Genomic DNA, 19926 nt, shown 5'->3' with positions numbered 1-19926 from the left:
TGATTCACTTAAACAATGAGGAGGAACCATGATTCACTTAAACAGTGAGGAGGAGGAACCATGATTCACTTAAACAATGAGGAGGAACCATGATTCACTTAAACAGTGAGGAGGAGGAACCATGATTCACTTAAACAGTGAGGAGGAGGAACCATGATTCACTTAAACAGTGAGGAGGAGGAACCATGATTCACTTAAACAGTGAGGAGGAGGAACCATGATTCACTTAAACAGTGAGGAGGAGGAACCATGATTCACTTAAACAGTGAGGAGGAGGAACCATGATTCACTTAAACAGTGAGGAGGAGGAACCATGATTCACTTAAACAGTGAGGAGGAGGAACCATGATTCACTTAAACAGTGAGGAGGAGGAACCATGATTCACTTAAACAGTGAGGAGGAGGAACCATGATTCACTTAAACAATGAGGAGGAGGAACCATGATTCACTTAAACAGTGAGGAGGAGGAACCATGATTCACTTAAACAGTGAGGAGGAGGAACCATGATTCACTTAAACAGTGAGGAGGAGGAACCATGATTCACTTAAACAGTGAGGAGGAGGAACCATGATTCACTTAAACAGTGAGGAGGAGGAACCATGATTCACTTAAACAGTGAGGAGGAGGAACCATGATTCACTTAAACAGTGAGGAGGAGGAACCATGAATATCAGTTTTAGGCTACTGGAATTCTTTCCAGTTTGGGTGTTGTCACTATAATCACCTGCCCAATGGGAGAGCAGGGCCACTATAATCACCTGCCCAATGGGAGAGCAGGGCCACTAGAATCACCTGCCCAATGGGAGAGCAGGGCCACTATAATCACCTGCCCAATGGGAGAGCAGGGCCACTATAATCACCTGCCCAATGGGAGAGCAGGGCCACTATAATCACCTGCCCAATGGGAGAGCAGGGCCACTATAATCACCTGCCCAATGGGAGAGCAGGGCCACTATAATCACCTGCCCAATGGGAGAGCAGGGCCACTATAATCACCTGCCCAATGGGAGAGCAGGGCCACTATAATCACCTGCCCAATGGGAGAGCAGGGCCACTATAATCACCTGCCCAATGGGAGAGCAGGGCCACTATAATCACCTGCCCAATGGGAGAGCAGGGCCACTATAATCACCTGCCCAATGGGAGAGCAGGGCCACTATAATCACCTGCCCAATGGGAGAGCAGGGCAAGCTCAACTAGCACGGCTGCTCAGTTCACTTGTGTAACGGGAATATTTCAGATGAAGAAAGTTCATATTCAGTTTAGGGTGATTAACACAATGTTTAGCATATATATATATATATATATATTTTGCCTTTTTGTAATACATATGATTTCCAGTGTTGTTTGTAACACTGGTTGATGGTCACTAGACTAGAGACTATGTTCTGGATTAAACTCATATCTGTTGATTGGGATTGACGCCAGACTGAAGGTACGAGGACAGTGGACACCGATTGTTATTGCAGTCTGTAAAAACACTGAGTTTCTACAAGCCTCTCAGGCTGGTTTTTGCAGAACAGTTGTCTGCTGATTAGGATATAAGGGTCTTCTCAGAAAAGGCCAGTTAGACAGTTTCTCTGCTTCTGTGCTGGAGGTGTCTCCCTGTTGCAACTTGGAATAAACCGGATTGATTTATGATTTGTGACTGGTCTTCTCTTTTGTTCACCTGGAATTCCTATTACAACTTTCCCCGGGCAATAGGGCAACCCTTTTAATGTCAATCCCTGCACTGACCACGATGGAGTGGACAGCTCCTATCCTGGCGCAGGCCAGCATGGTGTAGACCAGCTCAGGTAGATGGCCACCCTGTCTCCCTTCCTCACTCCTGTAACACCCACCAGAAGACTAAATGGTAGAGTGTTTATATACAGTACCAGTCAAACGTTTGGACACACCTACTCATTCCAGGGTTTTTCTTTATTTTTTACTATTTTCTACACTGTAGAATAATAGTGAAGTCATCAAAACTATGAAATAACACATATGGAATCATGTAGTAACCAAAAAAGTGTTAAACAAATGAAAATATATTTTAGATTTTAGATTCTTTGCCTTGATGGCAGCTTTGCACACTCTTGGCATTTTTTCAACCTGCTTCACCTGGAATGCTTTTCCAATAGTCTTGAAGGAGTTCCCACATATGCTGAGCACTTGTTGGCTGCTTTTCCTTCACTCTGTGGTCCAACTCATCCCAAACCATCTCAATTGGGTTGAGGTCGGGTGATTGTGGAGGCCAGGTCATCTGATGCAGCACTCCATCACCATCCTTCTTGGTCAAATAGCCCTTACACAGCCTGGAGGTGTGTTGGGTCATTGTCCTGTTGAAAAACAAATGATAGTCCCACTAAGCCCAAACCAGATGGGATGGCGTATCGCTGCAGAATGCTGTGGTAGCCATGCTGGTTAAGTAAATAAATCACAGACAGTGTCAACCAGCAAAGCACCCCCACACCATAACACCTCATCCTCCATGCTTTACGGTGGGAATTACACATGCGATTGGAACCAGAAATCTCCAATTTGGACTCCAGACCAAAGAACAAATTTCCACCAGTCTAATGTCCATTGCTCGTGTTTCTTGGCCCAAGCAGGTCCCTTCTTCTTAGTAGTGGTTTCTTTGCAGCAATTTGACCATGAAGGCCTGATTCACACAGTCCCCTCTGAACAGTTGATGTTGAGATGTGTCTGTTACTTGAACTCTGTGAAGCATTTATTTGGGCTGCAATTTCTGAGGCTGGTAACTCTAATGAACTTATCCTCTGCAGCAGAGGTAACTCTGGGTCTTCCATTCCTGTGGCAATCCTCATGAGAGCCAGTTTCATCATAGCGCTTGATGGTGTTTGCGACTGCACTTGAATAAACTTTCAAAGTTCTTGAAATGTTCCGTATTGACTGACCTTCATGTCTTAAAGTAATGATGGACTGTCGTTTCTCTTTGCTTATTTGAGCTGTTCTTGCCATAATATGGACTTGATATTTTACGAAATAGGGCTATCTTCTGTATACCACCCCTACCTTGTCACAACACAACTGATTGGCTCAAACACATTAAGAAGGAAAGAAATTCCACAAATTAACTTTTAAGAAGGCACACCTGTTGATTGAAATGCATTCCAGGTGACTACCTCATGAAGCTGGTTGAGAGAATGCCAAGAGTGTCCAAAGCTGTCATCAAGGCAAAGGGAGCTATTTGAAGAATCTCAAATATAAAATATATTTTGATTTGTTTAACACTTTTTTGGTTACTACATGATTCCATATGTGTTATTTCATAGTTTTGATGTCTTCACTATTATTCTACAATGTAAAAAATAGTAAAAGTAAAGAGAAACCCTTGAATGAGTAGCTGTGTCCAAACTTTTGACCGGTAGTGTATATAAATGATATACATATATATATATATAGGTCGCAGTTGTAAATGAGAACCTGTTCTCAACTGGCTTACCTGGTTAAATAAAGGTGAAATAAATATATATAATATATATATATATATATAAATATATATACACTACCGTTCAAAAGTTTTGGGTCGCTTAGAAATGTCCTTGTTTTCGAAAGAAAAGCAAATTTTTGGTCCATTAAAATAACATCAAATTGATCAGAAATACAGTGTAGACATTGTTAATGTTCTAAATGTCTATTGTAGCTGGAAACGGCTGATTTTTTATGGAATGTCTACATAGGCGTACAGAGGCCCATTATCAGCAACCATCAGTCCTGTGTTCCAATGGCACGTTGTGTTTGCTAATCCAAGTTTCTCATTTTAAAAGGCTAATTGATCATTAGAAAACCCTTTTGCAATTATGTTAGCACAGCTGAAAACTGTTGTGCTGATTAAAGAAGCAATAAAACTGGCCTTCTTGAGACTAGTTGAGTATCTGGAGCATCAGCAATTGTGGGTTCGATTACAGGCTCAAAATGGCCAGAAACAAAGAACTTTGTTCTGAAACTCGTCAGTCTATTCTTGTTCTGAGAAATGAAGGCTATTCCACGCGAGAAGTTGCCAAGAAACTAAAGATCTCATACAACGCTGTGTACTACTCCCTTCACAGAACAGCGCAACTGGCTCTAACCAGAATAGAAAGAGGAGTGGGAGGCCCCGGTGCACAACTGAGCAAGAGGACAAATACATTAGAGTGTCTAATATACAGTGAAGAGGCGACTCCGGGATGCTGACCTTCTAGGCAGAGTTGCAAAGAAAAAGTCATATCTCAGACTGGCCAATAAAAAGAAAAGATTAAGACGGGCAGTCTGAGATATTACTTTTTCTTTGCAACTCTGCCTAGAAGGTCAGCATCCCGGGGTCGCCGCTTCACTGTTGACGTTGAGACTGGTGTTTTGCGGGTACTATTTAATGAAGCTGCCAGTTGAGGACCTGTGAGGCGCCTGTTTCTCATAAAGCCATTTACACCATTAACAATGTCTACACGGTATTTCTGATCAATTTAATGTTTTTTATTAAACTTTCCAATGATTTAACCGATTTCCCCTCAGCCCTCACCCACTTACACCCTGTTGCGTTATGTTAAAACACAACTTCTGTCATTTCAATCCAAAATGTAGCAAAACATCCTGTGGTTTCCTCAGATAGATCGATAGATAGATAGGATGTTCCTTTAGCAGCTCGTTCGGTCTATATTAGGTTTGATTGCCTGTCAGATGCTTCTTTGGTTATGCAGCACACTGTTGCACAAGTCTGTCTCAACTCAGTCCCAATCACCATGGCAGTCTGCCTGGATAAAGCTTGGATCTGACCCCACCTGTTGTACCGCCGTTAATCTGATCAGCCAGTTAGTGGATGCAATGCGCACGACGAAGAGACGTGGCTGACTCCATTACCTAGTATGGCATTAATAACTGTAATAGCAATTTTGAATATCATAACTTCAATATCGTAGATATCCAGATAATGCAATGATCAAGAGCAGACCAATGACTGTGAGCAGACCAATGACTGTGAGCAGGCCAATGACTGTGAGCAGGCCAATGACTGTGAGCAGGCCAATGACTGTGAGCAGACCAATGACTGTGAGCAGACCAATGACTGTGAGCAGACCAATGACTGTGAGCAGACCAATGACTGTGAGCAGACCAATGACTGTGAGCAGGCCAATGACTGTGAGCAGGCCAATGACTGTGAGCAGACCAATGACTGTGAGCAGACCAATGACTGTGAGCAGACCAATGACTGTGAGCAGACCAATGACTGTGAGCAGGCCAATGACTGTGAGCAGGCCAATGACTGTGAGCAGACCAATGACTGTGAGCAGACCAATGACTGTGAGCAGACCAATGACTGTGAGCAGGCCAATGACTGTGAGCAGACCAATGACTGTGAGCAGACCAATGACTCTGAGCAGGCCAATGACTGTGAGCAGGCCAATGACTGTGAGCAGACCAATGACTGTGAGCAGACCAATGACTGTGAGCAGGCCAATGACTGTGAGCAGACCAATGACTGTGAGCAGACCAATGACTGTGAGCAGACCAATGACTGTGAGCAGACCAATGACTGTGAGCAGGCCAATGACTGTGAGCAGACCAATGACTGTGAGCAGACCAATGACTGTGAGCAGACCAATGACTGTGAGCAGACCAATGACTGTGAGCAGGCCAATGACTGTGAGCAGGCCAATGACTGTGAGCAGGCCAATGACTGTGAGCAGACCAATGACTGTGAGCAGACCAATGACTGTGAGCAGACCAATGACTGTGAGCAGACCAATGACTGTGAGCAGACCAATGACTGTGAGCAGACCAATGACTGTGAGCAGGCCAATGACTGTGAGCAGGCCAATGACTGTGAGCAGACCAATGACTGTGAGCAGACCAATGACTGTGAGCAGACCAATGACTGTGAGCAGACCAATGACTGTGAGCAGACCAATGACTGTGAGCAGACCAATGACTGTGAGCAGGCCAATGACTGTGAGCAGACCAATGACTGTGAGCAGGCCAATGACTGTGAGCAGACCAATGACTGTGAGCAGACCAATGACTGTGAGCAGACCAATGACTGTGAGCAGGCCAATGACTGTGAGCAGGCCAATGACTGTGAGCAGACCAATGACTGTGAGCAGACCAATGACTGTGAGCAGACCAATGACTGTGAGCAGGCCAATGACTGTGAGCAGACCAATGACTGTGAGCAGACCAATGACTGTGAGCAGGCCAATGACTGTGAGCAGACCAATGACTGTGAGCAGACCAATGACTGTGAGCAGACCAATGACTGTGAGCAGACCAATGACTGTGAGCAGGCCAATGACTGTGAGCAGACCAATGACTGTGAGCAGACCAATGACTGTGAGCAGGCCAATGACTGTGAGCAGACCAATGACTGTGAGCAGACCAATGACTGTGAGCAGACCAATGACTGTGAGCAGACCAATGACTGTGAGCAGACCAATGACTGTGAGCAGACCAATGACTGTGAGCAGGCCAATGACTGTGAGCAGACCAATGACTGTGAGCAGACCAATGACTGTGAGCAGACCAATGACTGTGAGCAGACCAATGACTGTGAGCAGACCAGGCAGACTAGGCCACCGTCTGGCTGCATGCTGAGGAGACAAAAATTACATTTTACATTTTAGTCATTTAGCAGACGCTCTTATCCAGAGCGACTTACAGGAGCAATTAGGGTTAAGTGCCTTGCTCAAGGGCACATTTACGTCATTTAGCAGACGCTCTTATCCAGAGCGACTTACAGGAGCAATTAGGGTTAAGTGCCTTGCTCAAGGGCACATTTACGTCATTTAGCAGACGCTCTTATCCAGAGCGACTTACAAATTGGTGCATTCACCCTATAGCCAGTGGGAAAAGCACTTTACAATTATTTATTATTTTTTTTATTTGGGGGGGTAGAAGGATTACTTTATCCTATCCCAGGTATTCCTTAAAGAGGTGGGGTTTCAAATGTCTCCGGAAGGTAGTGAGTGACTCCGCTGTCCTGGCGTCGTGAGGGAGCTTGTTCCACCATTGGGGTGCCAGAGCAGCGAACAGTTTTGACTGGGCTGAGCGGGAACTATGCTTCCGCAGAGGAAGGGGAGCCAGCAGGCCAGAGGTGGATGAACGCAATGCCCTCGTTTGGGTGTAGGGACTGATCAGAGCCCGAAGGTACGGAGGTGCCGTTCCCCTCACTGCTCCATAGGCAAGCACCATGGTCTTGTAACGGATGCGAGCTTCAACTGGAAGCCAGTGGAGTGTGCGGAGGAGGGGGGGTGACGTGAGAGAACTTGGGAAGGTTGAACACCAGACGGGCTGCGGCATTCTGGATGAGTTGTAGGGGTTTAATGGCACAGGCAGGGAGGCCAGCCAACAGCGAGTTGCAGTAATCCAGACGGGAGATGACAAGTGCCTGGATTAGGACCTGTGCCGCTTCCTGTGTAAGGCAGGGTCGTACTCTCCGAATGTTGTAGAGCATGAACCTGCAGGATCGGGTCACCGCCTTGATGTTAGCGGAGAACGACAGGGTGTTGTCCAGGGTCACGCCAAGGCTCTTCGCACTCTGGGAGGAGGACACAACGGAGTTGTCAACCGTGATGGCGAGATCATGGAACGGGCAGTCCTTCCCCGGGAGGAAGAGCAGCTCCGTCTTGCCAGGGTTCAGCTTGAGGTGGTGATCCGTCATCCATACTGATATGTCTGCCAGACATGCAGAGATGCGATTCGCCACCTGGTTATCACAAAACCTTACAGTTACAGCTAACCTTACAGAATATTACAGCTCTCTGGATAACGCAATGATTGAGAACAGGCCAGTGACAGTATCAAGGCAGTGTCTCATTCCCTTAACAAGAGTCGCACCTGGCAGTGTTTTAATAATAATAATAATAATAATAATATGCCATTTAGCAGACGTTTTTATCCAAAGCGACTTAGTCATGTGCGCATACATTTTTACGTACGGGTGGTCCCGGGGATCAAACCCACTACCCTTGTAACGCCAGTGGTCTGATGACAGGCTGGTGACCAGACATACATTTTACATTTACATTTTAGTCATGGAGCAATTAGGGTTAAGTGCCTTGCTCAAGGGCACATCGACAGATTTTTTTCCCACCTAGTCGGCTCGGGGATTAGAACCAGCGACCTTTCGGTTACTGGCACAACGCTCTTAACCACTAAGCTACCTGCCGCATAGTGTGTCTAATCTAAGACCTGCAGGTATGACAATCTCATCATAACTCACACAGCCATATTCTGGCGTTACTATGTCATTGCATGCGAGTGATTTCCAAGAATTACACAATTTCTTCTATCACATGCGAAACCCCTTGTCGATGAGTAATGTGAAAGCACTACCCAGATAAAGGGTGGATGCTGTTGCTACTATGTCATCTAATGTGTCACTCATCATTATTCACGATTCATTCAGGACTATCCATAATCATGGTAGCATCCACATTAATGTAGAAGTGTTTAGAAACATATTATATTCTGATTTACAATAGAAAAGTGACAATACGTTATTTACCATTCATTTCTATTGGGCACAAAATAATCTGAAACACAACCAAAACAAACAGCAAATGCATTCAACAAGTTTGTAGAGTCACAAGCTTGATGTAATCATTGCGCGTTTTTTGTGTGTGTTTTTTGTCATTTAGCAGACGCTCTTACCCAGAGCGACTTACAGGAGCAATTAGGGTTAAGTGCCTTGCTCAAGGGCACATCGACAGATTTTTCACCTAGTCAGCTCGGGGATTAGAACCAGCGACCTTTCGGTTACTGGCACAACGCTCTTAACCACTAAGCTACGTCCCGCGTGTGTGATGAGGTGTGAATGACGGAGTCAGGCAAAGGAGGTAAAAACACCGAAATCCAGAGTTTATTCAGGGTACATGAATAAAGCACAGCAAGCGTCAAAACGAAACTAGCACAAGGGGAAAATCCACCTTGGCTACATACATGGAAAGAGTAGCTCAACCGAGCTACTCACTCTCACAATGAACAATCACTCACAAAAGCCAACGGGGCAGAGGGAACACTTATACACAGACTAATGAGGGAATGAGTACCAGGTGTGTGTGATTGACAAGACAAGACAAGACAAGACAAGACTAGTGGAGTGATGATAAATGGAGCGGTAGTGGCTAGTAAGCCGGTGACGACGAACGCCGAAACCTGCCCGAGCAAGGAGGAGGGGCAGCCTCGGCTGAATTCGTGACAGCGCGCTAGGAATATGGGACTTTTGGTCCCCTAAAATGGGGGGACTATGTACAAAAAGTGCTGTAATTGCTAAACGATGAAATTACCCTCAAATTAAAGTCTGCACTTTAACCTCGTAGTCATTTTATCATTTCAAATCCAAAGTGCTGGAGTACAGAGCCAAAACAACAACAAAAAATGTTCCTGTCCCAATACTGTTGGAGCTGTATGTGTCAGTCGATCTAGTGTTGTGTACAGTTAAAACACCTTATCTCTTGACTCTGAAACCCTCAAGATGTTGGGTGTTAGTTTCCTGTTGGTCTCAGTATACATTAACCTAACCCCCCCCCCCCCATCTCAGCCCTGGCTCTCTGAGAAACAGGTATTTCTTGTCTGAGAAGTTCAATCTTCACACTTTGACAAAGTACATTTTTGCTCATGTATGAAATGAAAAAGCTCAAAATCGTCTACAGTAGACCCATTCAGTACACACATAGCAAGCTAGGGTGTTGCTGTAGGAACTGATTAGACAGTAGTACTGTGTAGAGGACTTGCTCTCCCGTACTGGGGGGCGCACCGGGGGGGACGTGGATGCTTCAAATAGCTATGCTACAAACAGTGCCTCAAATACAGGCTGCATTATTTTTCACTGACTTTACTCTTTTATTCTAAACAAGTCAAGAAAGAGTCAAATGCAACTTGTGGTCTTTTCTTACCAGTAGAAAGCCACTTCGTTCACCACGATTCTTATCCTTCACGTTCCTGTCCAGGACGTCGTAACACATGTTGGTTTTGGCCCCCCTCCATGCATCTGACATAAATATTCCCTTTGGTTACATCAAAGTTATACTGCAGAATGTGTCCCCGTCGGAGGCTTCTTCCAATAGAAGTCACTAGCAACCTCTTTCCAGAATACTGGCAAGAATGTGGTCCTCTGTAGCTCAGCTGGTAGAGCACGGCGCTTGTAACGCCAAGGTAGTGGGTTCGATCCCCGGGACCACCCATACACAAAAATGTATGCACGCATGACTGGAAGTCGCTTTGGATAAAAGCGTCTGCTAAATGGCATATTATTATATTATTATTACAGCAAGAAAAAAAGGACATACATTAACATTAAAATGTTTAGTCATTTAGCAGACGCTCTTCTCCAGAGCGACTTACAGTTAGTGAGTGCATACATTTTCATACAAACGTTGTTTAGAGACAGGCAGGAAGGCAGACACAGACAGACAGACAGACAGACAGACACACAATTAATATAATAATATATTGCATGAGTCATGAGCACAGGACATACCAACACAAAGCTTCAGTTATTCTGCAAGCAACAAGCACACATGCCACAAGGCCTTCGTAACCTACCTTCCGGCTCCTCAATAGACTTCCTGTAAAGTTCCAGATAACAGTTGAAGTCAGGCACATGAGCGTCCCTTCTGCAAACCCTCTGGAGGATGGTTAATCTTGTCCTCTATGTGTTGAGAACCAGGGACCACCATTGTTGCTTGACTGGAGAGAAAGAGAGAAATAGGTAAATCCACTGATCTGATCTGTCTACCGTCCAAGGCTAGAAGAGGGGGACTAGAGGTGAAGCCGGACACAGACAGCTGCAGAAAGCTTCAGGCATCGGAGCGGTACATTGTGCCTATGCTCTGGCCACACCCTTAATCCCGGATTCGGTGTCCCTTCCGCAGCCTGCTTGGTGCCAAGGGAGCCAATCAAAACGCTCAACATGGCACTCCCACCTTTTTCATTGGCTGTTGATCACATTATTTTCAGAGATATTCTGTATGAGGGGGAATGCATCGGTAGGCTGGGTGAATGCTGGAAGAACAGCTACAACCGGCAGTTACTTTTCGTAGCAGGTTAGGAGAGTATTTTAGCTAACCCTAACCTTAACCTAAGTCTCCTAACCTGCCACGTTAATTCTCCTAACCTGCTATGAAAACGTAACTTCCGGTCGTAGGTGTACTTCCTTTAGTCAGAACCATGAATGCTAGGCTGAGCGACAGACGGACCGGCAGGCAGGGAGTCAGACAGAATGACAGACAGGCAGGCAGTCAGACAGTACAGACAGAGAGACAGTACAGACAGAGAGACAGTACAGACAGTCCAGACAGACAGACAGTACAGACAGTAGAGTCAGACAGTACAGACAGAGAGACAGTACAGACAGTCCAGACAGACAGACAGTACAGACAGTACAGACAGTACAGTCAGACAGTACAGACAGAGAGACAGTACAGACAGAGAGACAGTACAGTCAGACAGTACAGACAGAGAGACAGTACAGACAGTCCAGACAGACAGACAGTACAGACAGTACAGTCAGACAGTACAGACAGAGAGACAGTACAGACAGAGAGACAGTACAGACAGTCCAGACAGACAGACAGTACAGACAGTACAGTCAGACAGTACAGACAGACAGACAGTACGACAGTCAGTCCGACAGTACAGAGAGACAGTCAGACAGAGTGACAGTTAGTCATTAAAGATTACTATGGAATGCCGTTTTAACATACAGTACCAGTCAAAGGTTTGGACACACCTACTCATTCAAGGGTTTTGCTTTATTTTTACTATTTTCTACATTGTAGAATAATAGTGAAGACATCAAAACTATGAAATAACACAAAGAAGTGTTAAACAAATCAAAATATATTTTATATTTGAGATTCTTCAAAGTAGCCACCCTTTGCCTTGATGAAAGCTTTGCACACTCTTGGCATTCTCTCAACCAGCTTCATCAGGAATGCTTTTCCAACAGTCTTGAAGGAGTTCCCACATATGCTGAGCACTTGTTGGCTGCTTTTCCTTCACTCTGCGGTCCAACTCATCCCAAAATTTCAATTGGGTTGGGTTGAGGTCGGGTGATTGTGGAGGCCAGGTCATCTGATGCAGCACTCCATCACTCTCCTTCTTGGTCAAATAGCCCTTACACAGCCTGGAGGTGTGTTGGGTCATTGTCCTGTTGAAAAACAAATGATAGTCCCACTAAGTGCAAACCAGATGGGATGGAGTATCACTGCAGAATGCTGTGGTAGCCATGCTGGTTAAGTGTGCCTTGAATTCTAAATAAATCACAGACAGTATCACCAGCAAAGCACCCCCACACCATCACACCTCCTCCTCCATGCTTCCCCGTGGGAACCACACATGCGCAGATCATCCGTTCACCTACTCTGCGTCTCACAAAGACACGGCGGTTGGAACCAAAAATCTCAAATTTGGACTTATCAGACAGATTTCTTGGCCCAAGGAAGTCTCTTCTTCTTATTGGTGTCCTTTAGTAGTGGTTTCTTTGCAGCAATTCGACCATGAAGGCCTGATTCACACAGTTTCCTCTGAACAGTTGATGTTGAGATGTGTCTGTTACTTGAACTCTGTGAAGCATTTATTTGGGCTGCAATTTCTGAGGTGCAGTTAACTCTAATGAACTTTTCCTCTGCAGCAGAGGTAACTCTGGGTCTTCCTTTCCTGTGGCGGTCCTCCTGAGAGCCAGTTTCATCAAAGTGCTTGATGGTTTTTGCGACTGCACTTGAAGAAACTTTCAAAGTTCTTTAAACTTTCCGGATTGACTGACCTTCAGGTCTTAAAGTAATGATGGACTGTCGTTTCTCTTTGCTTATTTGAGCTGTTCTTGCCATAATATGGACTTGGTATTTTACCAAATAGGGCTATCTTCTGTATACCACCCCTACCTTGTCACAACACAAAGGATTGGCTCAAATGCATTAAGAAGGAAATACATTCCACAAATTAACTTTTAACAAGGCACACCTGTTAATTGAAATGCATTCCAGGTGACTACCTCATGAGGCTGATTGAGATAATGCCAAGAGTGTGCAAAGCTGTCACCAAGGAAAGGGTGGCTACTTTGAAGAATCTCAAATATAAAATATATTTTGATTTGTTTAACGCTTTTTTGGTCACTACATGATTCCATGTGTGTTATTTCATAGTTTTGATGTCTTCACTATTATTCTACAATGTAGAAAATAGTAAAAATAAAGAAAGAATCCTCTCAGGATCCCTCACCCTTGACCCTTGACCCTTGACCCATCCCTCTCTACTTTCTCCACTGCCTCAACGACACCTTCTGCACTACTCTGACTCTGGCCACCTCAACCTGCCTCTCTCGCACCGGACACTTCCGATCCCCAGCAACATGGGCACCCCTACAGTTGACACACACAACTTTATCCACCGAAACTACACAATCCTCTGTCCAATGCCCTCCTGCACTCTTCCCACATCTCGGAATCTCCCTCCTACAAACTGCTGCAACATGACCATAAACGTTGAACCTGAAACACCGCAGTGGATTCGGCACAAAAGCTCTAACAGGATAACTGATATATCCTAACTTGACTTTGTCGGGTAAAGACTCTGACTCAAAAGGACTGACAGTGACTCCTCTGTTTCACCTCACTCACCACCGGGTCTGCCTCGCACCAAACGGCGGGCATCACAAACACCAGGAATCTACAACTTCAATTGGTCCACCTCAACACTTAACGCTACCCCTGAAATCCCTCCTTTCAATGGCGCCCTATTCCTAAGTGCAAACCAAGAAAGTTGAGTGACAAGGAGCGCCCGCTCCTCTGGTCAGAAGAAACACAAACAAATATCACAAGTCCAATACAGGTTACCTTCCCTGATTCAACTGCACCCAACTCCTTTCCCACCCACCATGAAACAACAAATGGATCCCCCAAAAGGCAAGGATCCACTTTCTCCAAAAATGTCACTCCTACTGGACCAGATTCTTCTTTATCATGTCCATTGATGCCAGGCTCGGGCTCCGAGCTCTTCACCACACCTTCCACCTCACTTAACTCACCCTCATCCACTTCCATTTCACCTCCAGAACTCGGTCTGGCGCATGGATCAATCTGCACTAGACACCAATCTTCTTCGACATCCCATCTCCATTTTTCATCTCCATATTCCTCAAATTAGACTTCAACCGCTTTCCTCATTCTCTTGGACCTCTTCTTCCTCCTCAGAAACCAGAAACCTTTCTGTGTCCCTGTCCCAATATTCCTGTTCTCCCAACATCGCTTCCTCATAACCAGTTTCTCCTTCCTTCGCGATTGCTCAACTTCGAAGTTCATCAGTGGCGTGTATTCATGGATGCCAAAGGAAGCCCTTTCCTAAATTAGCCATGGATGGAGATAGGGATTTGGACTTGTGGTTTAACTTAATTCTCCGTACTGGCCAATGATTGTAACGGTGATTCTGATCCAACCATTAATTCATACATTGTTGTGCCCCTGGCCTTGAGAGGATGGAAGTTCAATATGTAGCTAGATGTAGAAGTTATGTTAATGTTAACTAGCTAACGTTGCACATGAAAGGAAGTTAGGCTAGTGAGGAAGCATTTTAGCCAGGTAGCCTAGGACAACAAAAAATAACAGCGTGTACTTTATGACAGAGTGATAGACCGTTTCATCAACATGAAAGAGAGGAGGATGGCGTTGGCGTTTCTCTGCAAGTAGGGTGAGTCAACATGTTTCTTCTACTTGCATGAACGCACACACACAGAAATCAGAACCATGATTTTCCCATGATGTCAAGCAAAGAGGCACTGATTTTGAAGGTAGGCCTTGAAATACATCCAGAGGTACACCTCCAATTGACTCAAATGATGTCAATTAGCCTTATCAGAAGCTTCTAAAGCCATGACATCATTTTCTGGAATCCTTGGAAGCGATTTCCAAATGCCTGAAGGTACCACGTTCATCTGCACAAACAATAGTATGCATGTATAAACACCATGGGACCACGCAGCCGTCATACCGCTCAGGAAGGAGACGCGTTCTGTCTCCTAGAGATGAACGTACTTTGGTGCGAAAAGTGCAAATCAATCCCAGAACAACAGCAAAGGACCTTGTGAAGATGCTGGAAACAGGTACAAAAGTATCTATATCCACAGTAAAACGAGTCCTATATCGACATAACCTGAAAGGCCGGTCAGGAAGGAAGAAGCCACTGCTCCAAAACCGCCATAAAAAAGCCAGACTACGGTTTGCAACCACATGGGGACAAAGATCGTACTTTTTGGAGAAAGGTCCTCTGGTCTGATGAAACAAAAATAGAACTGTTTGACCATAATGACCATCGTTATGTTTGGAGGAAAAAGGGGAATGCTTGCAAGCCGAAGAACACCACCCCAACCGTGAAGCACGGGAGTGGCAGCATCATGCTGTGGGGGTGCTTTTCTGCAGGAGGGACTGGTGCACTTCACAAAATAGATTGCATAATGAGGAAGGAAAATGATGTGGATATATTGAAGCAACATCTCAAGACATCAGTCAGGAAGTTAAAGCTTGGTCGCAAATGGGTCTTCCAAATGGACAATCACCCCAAGCATACTTCCAAAGTTGTGGCAAAATGGCTTAAGGACAACAAAGTCAAGGAATTGGAGTGGCCATCACAAAACCCTGACCTCAATCCTATAGAAAATGTGTGGGCAGAACTGAAAAAGCGTGTGTGAGCAAGGAGGCCTTCAAACCTGACTCAGTTACACCAGCTCTGTCAGGAGGAATGGGCCAAAATTCACCCAACTTATTGTGGGAAGCTTGTGGAAGGCTACCCGAAACGTTTGACCCAAGTTAAACAATTGAAAGGCAATGCTACCAAATGCTAATTGAGTGTATGTAAACTTCTGACCCACTGGGAATGTGATGAAATAAATAAAAGCTTAAATAAATCATTCTCTCTACTATTATTCTGACATTTCACATTCTTAAAATAAAGTGGTGATCCTAACTGACCTAAGACAGGGAATTTTTACTAGGATTAAATGTCAGGAATTATGAAAAACTGAGTTTAAATGTATTTGGGTAAGATGTAAACTTCCGACTTCAACTGTATATCACGGTCTCGAGGCATATGAACGAACAGGTTATAGAGCAAACAACACAATTATCACAACACATAGGTTATCATATGGCTTTTTTTTCTGGCTTCCCCAGTGATTTTACCCACGCACCGCTACTGAAGTTCAAACAAAGTTGCCGGATTACAGCTCCACCTTGCTGACTTCTAGACCTGCTATCACGTTGTCGATCCAGCTCCGCGTTCCTTTTCCCAGCGTCGTTCTCCCTCTTCCAAACAGCTCTCCTGTGTCCTGCTCCCAGAGATCAACCAAGTGCTATTCACCTGAGGAGAACCATCCTACTGCAGCATGAACTAGCCGTCACTATTTAGACATTGGGTGCATTCGGAAAGTATTCAGACCCCTTTAATGTTTCCACATTTTGTTACGTTACAGCCTCATTCAAAAATGTATTACATTGATGAGGAAAAAAACTATAATCTACACCCCAGACCCCATAATAACAAAGCAAAAACAGGTTTTTATACATTTTTGCAAATGTATTAAAAATAGAAAACGGACATATCACGTTTACGTAAGTATTCAGACCCTTTACTCAGTACTTTGTTGAAGCACCTTTGGCAGCGATTACAGCCTCAAGTCTTCTTGGGTATGACGCTACAAGCTTGGCACACCTTTATTTGGGGAGTTTCTCCCATTCCTCTGCAGATCCTCTCAAGCTCTGTCAGGTTGGATGGGGAGCGTCGCTGCACAGCTATTTTCAGGTCTCTCCAGAGATGTTCGATCAGGTTCAAGTCCGAGCTCTGGCTGGGCCACTCAAGGACATTCAGAGACTTGTCCCGAAGCCACTCCTGCGTTGTCTTGGCTGTGTGCTTAGGGTCGTTGTCCTGTTGGAAGGTGAACCTTCGCCCCAGTCTGAGGTCCTGAGCGCTCTGGAGCAGGTTTTCATCAAGGATCTCTCTGTACTTTGCTCCGTTCATCTTTCCCTCGATTCTGACTAGCCTCCCAGTCCCTGCCACTGAAAAACATCCCCACAGCATGATGCTGCCACCACCATGCTTCACCGTAGGGATGGTGCCAGGTTTCCTCCAGACGTGACGCTTGGCATTCAGGCCAAAGAGTTCAATCTTGGTTTCATCAAACCAGAGAATCTTGTTTCTCATGGTCTAAGAGTCTTTAAGTGCCTTTTGGCAAACTCTAAGTGGGCTGTCATGGGCCTTTTACTGAGGAGTGGCTTCCGTCTGGCCACTCTACCATAAAAGCCTGTTCTTGGGGACCTTCAATGCTGCAGACATTTTTTGGTACCCTTCCCCAGATCTGTGCCTCGACACAATCATGTCTCAGAGCTATACGGACAATTCCTTAGACCTCATGGCTTGGTTTTTGCTCTGACATGCTCTGTCAACTGTGGGACCTTATATAGACAAGTGTGTGCCTTTCCAAATCATGTCCAATCAATTGAATTTACCACAGGTGGACTCCAATCAAGTTGTAGAAACATCTCAAGGATGATCAATGGAAACAGGATGCACCTGAGCTCAATTTCGAGTCTCATAGCAAAGTAAATTACTTTTAACATAAGTTACTTATGTAAATAAGGTATCTGTTTTTTATTTTTTATAAATTTGCAAACAATTCTAAAAACCTGTTTTCACTTCGTCATTATGGGGTATTGTGTGTAAATTGCTGAGGAAAAAAATCATATTTAATCCATTTTAGAATAAGGCTGTAACGTAACAAAATGTGGAAAAAGTCAAGGGGTCTGAATACTTTCCGAAGGCACTGTATGCATTTGCCTGTTGTCTTTTCGCTGTGGGTTTAGAGTTGAAGAACACCCACTACCGATACACGTGCTTGTTTGAGCATCTCGAGGACTAAATTCAATGTAGAATCGGTTCAACAGGTGATTATTTTACTATTGTAAGATGCAGTGAGGAGAATTCTATTGTCCCCGTCAGGAGCTCAGGCTTTTGCCACAGATGGTAGAGTTCTAGAACCACCCAAGCTTTAGATTACATTCTGCACTTGTAACTAACTCTACATTGGTCAGTTACATTGGTGACCAGGGTGGGATCCTTTTCGATACGCCTATGGGGTCTGGGCACACAAAATGCTCCTAGAGAGAAGGGGAGAATACTGAAGCATGCGTTGATGACAGTTCTACAGTCTCCATCAGAGGCCCAGGCTTTTGGCATAGATGGTAAAGCTCTCATATCTGGACTGCAACATTGTAAAGATTGTGCCCTCCACAGCACTTGATATACATTGATTGGTAGGTTACACTATATTTAGATACTTCACATACTGCCCGAGACACCTTTGCTATTTTGTCTCCCTACACAATAAATGGTGAAACACTATTTGTTTTAATGCATGAAACTTACATTATGGAAAAACGTCTCACACTCAGTCATAGTTAGTAGAATAATTAATGAATTTGGCATCATCAACTTTTAGAAGATTAGTAGGAAAGTTCATCATTTAAACCACCTAAATATACTCACATTCACTGAACATTTAGTATTTGAAAATAGCCTCCAACACTCAGCAAATTGGATGTAGTCTATCACAGTGCCATTCGTTTTGTCACCAAAGCCCCATATACTACCCACCATTGTGACCTGTATGCTCTTGTTGGCTGGTCCTCACTACATATTCGTCGCCAAACCCACTGGCTCCAGGTCATCTATAAATCCCTTCTAGGCAAATCCCCGTCTTATCTTAGCTCATTGGTCAACACCCACCCGTAGTATGCGCTCCAGCAGGTATATCTCACTGGTCATCCCCAAAGCCAACACCTCCTTTGGCCGCCATTCCTTCCAGTTCTCTGCTGCCAATGACTGGAACGAATTGCAAAAATCTCTGAAGCTGGAGACTCTTATCTCCCTCACTAACTTTAAGCATCAGTTGTCAGAGCAGCTTACCGATCACTGCACCTGTACACAGCCCATCTGAAATTAGCCCACCCAACTACCTCATCCCCATATTGTTATTTATTTCGCTAATTTGCACATCATCTTTTGCACATCTATCATTCCAGTGTTAATACGAAATTGTAACTATTTTGCACTATGGGCTATTCATTGCCTTACCTCCATAATTTACTACATTCGCACACACTGTATATATATCTTCTGTTGTATTTTATGACCTTATGTTTTGTTTTACCCCATATGTAACTCTGTGTTGTTTTTATCGCACTGCTTTGCTTTATCTTGGCCAGGTCGCAGTTGTAAATGAGAACTTGTTCTCAACTGGCTTACCTGGTTAAATAAAGGTGAAATAAAAAAATAATTAAAAAAAATGGTCAACGGAATTACCTCTTCATACGATCAAGACAATTCGTTTTGCATGCTGCATATTTCAAGTGCACTCGAAAACAGATATGTATCTTATTTCAGTCTTTGGGAGCTAGCTATAGCTGTGCATCTTCATTAGACAGCAGCTCACGTTTTCAAAATAAGTTGTGTCCACATCGTAGATAGAAGCAGGCCATTGGCTGCCTTCATCACTAGGGGTATGTACGGGAGTTCTGATTGGTTCCAAGTTTAGCAGTTCAGCAAATTTGCCTGAGCAGACAGTGTTGAAATATACTTTTTATGAGAAAATGTGCACGAATTGAAGGTGTCAACAAATGTTACAGTCATCATAAGAATATTTTACTGTCATATACAAACATTCAGCTCCTCCCTCGACGGAGATCGATCAATTTCAGGTTTTTCGGCTTCGGCCCACCTCCGTCCTATATGTTCAAACGGCTTTCCATATGATTAAACACCTGGGGTTACGCCAATTCTGTTGCAAAACGTTTCTTTAACCGAAACAAACGGAATGGAACGGGGAGGGGCTCAACTGAATTTGTCCAATAGAAACTCTTGTTTTAACTGTTTGCCATGACCAACCACTGCCTTATGTCACCAG

The 19926-nt window shown here is 44.4% G+C and overlaps 1 pseudogene; it reads right to left on the bottom strand.

Moving 5' to 3' along the window:
• The window catches only part of LOC121535712, a 30558-nt pseudogene extending 20467 nt beyond the window's left edge, over nucleotides 1–10091 (bottom strand).
• Between the last annotated feature and the right edge of the window lie 9835 nt (nucleotides 10092–19926).

This window comes from Coregonus clupeaformis, chromosome 21, assembly GCF_020615455.1.
Source record: "Coregonus clupeaformis isolate EN_2021a chromosome 21, ASM2061545v1, whole genome shotgun sequence".
NCBI lineage: Eukaryota > Metazoa > Chordata > Actinopteri > Salmoniformes > Salmonidae > Coregonus > Coregonus clupeaformis.
This window is presented reverse-complemented; position numbering and strand designations above follow the sequence as displayed.